We start from the raw sequence: 4,247 nt of genomic DNA on the forward strand, positions 1-4,247 counted from the left end.
AAATTTAAGATATGGTAAATGCTTTACAAGTAACTTTAAAAACTGTCTGCCACAACTGGACCTTTACATTTTCGTCTTTTTTAATCAAAATATTTGATGCCAGCCTTATTTCCACTGCCCCAAACTATAAAGCATTTTTTTAAATGAGTTGAAATTAAGGAGGATTATACATACTAGAAAAGAAGAGAAGAGAGTTCTATTAATCCAAGGTTTCAGAATCCCCCAAACCAGAACAAACATCTTGATGAAGGCTGGGCTGGGACTCTGGACAGAGTATGAATCTATGCCGGGGGCATCCCTAAGGATCTGGAGCCCAGTGGACTGTTAGTGCTCCAGCTGCATAACTCACTGAACTGTCTTGCCAGTTTCTATACTGGCTCAACTGGGCATAATTCAAAAAAGGAAAGCTCATATTCATTCCATTCTTCTGGAGTTCTGTGATAGCATTTAATAACACCCCAATGGGATGTCTTCCACATATAGTTTTATGGTGTTTCTTCAAATAATTGCCAAAAGACACAGGATCTAATTGTTCTTTTTTTAAATTTTATTAATTTTATTTTATGTGTATGCATGTACTGCCTGCATGTAGGTAAGTGCACCTGTGTCATGCAATACCCAAGGAGGTCAGAAGAGGCTGTCAGATCCCCTGAGACTGGAGGTATGGACAGTTGTTGTCATGTGGGTGCTGGGATTTGAACCCAGGTCTTCTGCAAGAACAACCAGTGTTCTTAACTGCTGAGCCATCTCAGTTCTATAGTACTCATACCCATTTTATCTAGATGTTCAATGGATCTATAAATCTCCCCCTGGGATTCATCATAGTAACTGTAACAGAACTTTTGACCCCAATGGCAGAAATCAGAAGAAACCACAAAAAGATTACTAGGATCCACTAGATATTTACTGAAGAGTTTTCCAAATTCCTGTTCCTTTGACTCACTCAGAGCTTCAACCAGTATAGGAACAATGGCAAATGCATCCTTATGGCTTTCCATGGCTTTAGCTGTATAAGGCAAAAGATGTTCATCTTCATCTGACTGTGGAGACATGCGCTTAAACACTCCTGTCTTCCATAGCTCTCCATAAATCTTTTTGTCAATATGGAGGTCGTACGGAGGTATCCTGTATATATCTGCACTGAAAAGCGCACGTCGAGAGTGCACATGATGGGAAGGCCCACCAACAGAAATTATCCAGGTAATAGATGGGTCCACTTGTTTGTAAGCATGGGCAGCATAAGACCCACAATATGTATATCCTGCATAGAGTGCAATAATGGCTCTAGCGGGTCTTTTTGTAGACTGTACTTGTGAAAGCCAACCTTCTAGCTGGGCATTCAGCTGCGGTCCTGAAGCAGTGTACCAGCTCCTGGCATGACTGGCTTCCTGGCAGACCACTCGGTTGGACATCTTGGTGCCTGTGCCGCTTCCTGCTCCAGCCTTATTTATTTATTTTTATTTTATGTGTATGAGTGTTATGCTTGCATATGTGTAAGTGTATCCATGTCATGGAGTGTCCTTGGAGAACAGAAGAGGGTATTAGTACCCCTGGAACTGGAGTTATGGAAGGTTGTTAGCCACCATGTGGGTGCTGGGGTTCAAACCCGGGTCTTCTACAAGAACAGCCACTTAACCACTGAGCCATCTCTCCAGCCCTACCAAATAAAAAAGTTTTAAAAATATTTGATTTATTATTTTTATTTTAGTATTTGAATGTACTGCCTACTTGTGTGTATGTGTATCGTATGTCGAGCAGTGCCTGCCCAGGTCAGAAGAGGGTGTCTCAAAAAGATAAGACAAAAACAACAACAACAACAACAACAACAACAACAACAAAAAAGCATTCAAGACTACAGAGCTGGTGGTCCAGGCCTTTAATCTCAGTATTTAGGAGGTTTTACTGTAGCCCTGGCTGACCTGGATGTGTTATATAGACCAAAATGGCCTTGAACTCAGAGATCCACCTGCCTCTGCCTCCCAAGTACTAGGTTTAAAGGCATGTACTCTCTCTCGTGTCTGGCTCGCTGTTTAAAAATCTTTTCTTGGGGATGGAGGGATAGCTCAGACATGAAGAGCACTGGCTGCTCTTGTGGAGAACCTGGGTTCGAGTCCCAGCACCCACATGGCAGCTAACGAACCTGGGTCCAGCACCCACATGGCAGCTAACAACCCTCTGTAACTCCAGTTCCAGGGAACTCCAACGCCCTCTTCTGACTGTGGGCACTGCAGGACATGCATGCACTGACACACATGCAGGCAATACACAATACACTATACAATAAAAAGAATAAAATATTTTTAAAAATCTTTTCTTCTGGGGTGCTTGAGATGGTTAACTTTTTTCGGTGCTAGGCATGGAACCCAGGGCCCCACACAAGCTGGGCAAGCACTTGAGCTCTGGGCTAGACCCTCAAGCCTGGAGGGACTCCTTCCTCCCTGGAGCACAGTCTCCACCTCTCCCTCATTCATCCAGCCTGCCCTTCGTGTCTGTCAGCATGAACTCCCCAGTGTGCTTATTTTATGCTTTGGGTTGTAATCCAATATTATAGTGTTTGCTTTAGTTCAACTAGCTCCACCTGGCTGGGTGTGGTGGAACCCGCCTATAATCCCAGCACTCCCTTTGGGGGACCGTGAAGGTCTAAATCCGGAGACCAGCACGTTCCAGATCAGCCTGAATGACAGAGTAAGATCCTCCTATCTAAAATCAGCTGTTAAGAGCACCCACTGCTTTTGCAGAGGCCCCGGGCTCCATTCTCAACACCCACATGATGGCTAACAATCATCTGTTAACTTCAGTTCCAGGGGAATCCAACGTCCTCTTCTGATTCCATGGGTATCGCACAATACGGGTACACTCACATACACGCAGGCAATACACTCATACACATAGAATAAAAATAATAAATAAGGGGCTGGAGAGATGGCTAAGCGGTTAAGAACACTGACTGTTCTTGCAGAAGACCTGGGTTTGAATCCCAGCACCCACGTGGTAGATAACAACTGTCCTTAATTCCATTCCAGGGGATCCGACAGCCTCTTCTGTCCTCCCCAGGCTATTGCACGACACGGGTGCACTTACCTACATGCAAGCAATGCACGCATACACATAAAATAAAAATAATAAGTAAAACTTTTTAAAAATGCTTTTAATCCTTGAAAAATGTCTTTAATGTTGCCGCTATCAGTGCAGGAATGATTCTAGCTGGCTAGGCTTTATCTCACTCTCAGAAACACTGTCTACCGTGCTCCACGTGGTGGCGCTAGAGGGTTTTCAACAGTGTACCTGAGACCACAGCATCAGGCACCCAGAGCACAACGCAGAGCAAGCTGTTGACCCAGGAAGTGGTACAACTGCTATCTAGCATGCGTGAGGCCCTGGGTTCAATCCCCAGCACCACCAAAAATGGAACAGGAAAGGAAAGAAAAGAAAATTATGGGGCTGGAGAGATGGCTCAGCGGTCAAGAGCACTGGCTGTGGTTTGCAAAGGAAGTTCCAGGCCAGCCAGAGCTCCATAGTGCAACCCTGTTAAAAAAAGCTTTAATTCTGAAGCTAAGCATTTAATAATGCAGATTCATAATTAAATTATCTTTTTAGGGAGAATTTTTACAGATTTATGTTTTTAAAATCCATCAATTTTCTGATACTTAGAAAATGGATCCAGCCAGGCGTGGTGGCACACAGGAGGCAGAGTTCAAGGTCAGCGCCTGGTCTACATAGTGAGTTCCAGGACAGCTGGGGCTACAGGGAGACCAAAAAAAAAAAAAAAAAAAAAGAAAAAAAAAAAAAAGAAAAGAAAAAGATAATGGATCCAGATGAGTATATATTGTTTACTGTCACAATATTGTTACTAATAAGCCATCTCAAAACTCAGTAAGGGGGCAAAAGCAAAGGTCAAGAAAACAGGCAAAATTTCAAACTGCTGCTACTGCTTCATTGGTTAAAAGGAATCTCGTGGGAAGCCAGCGGGAGATGGGTCTGAACAGCCTGCTGCTGTCTCATTGGTTGGAAGGAGTAACATGGGGCTCCAGCGGCAGTATATCCTTACAGGACTCCTCCGTGGAGCCATATTGAACTTGAGCTGAGGAGGTGTGCGGGCCTCAAGCTGGAGGTAAGGTGTCCTTGGGGTGTTGCCTGTTGTGGTGGGGCTGGAGTTCACGGACAGGAAGGAAGTAGAACATTTCAGGACATTCTTTTGGGTGGTCTACACGTTGATGCTGTAGTTGAGGCCATAGCTTGAGAGAACA

The 4,247-nt window shown here is 44.2% G+C and overlaps 1 pseudogene; it reads right to left on the bottom strand.

Annotated features, from left to right (window-relative positions):
* Positions 1-298: 298 nt before the first annotated feature.
* LOC103733329 lies at positions 299-1,412 on the bottom strand (annotated as a pseudogene).
* Between the last annotated feature and the right edge of the window lie 2,835 nt (positions 1,413-4,247).

This window comes from Nannospalax galili, unplaced genomic scaffold, assembly GCF_000622305.1.
Source record: "Nannospalax galili isolate Female #2095 unplaced genomic scaffold, S.galili_v1.0 scaffold1055, whole genome shotgun sequence".
Taxonomy (NCBI): Eukaryota; Metazoa; Chordata; class Mammalia; order Rodentia; family Spalacidae; genus Nannospalax; species Nannospalax galili.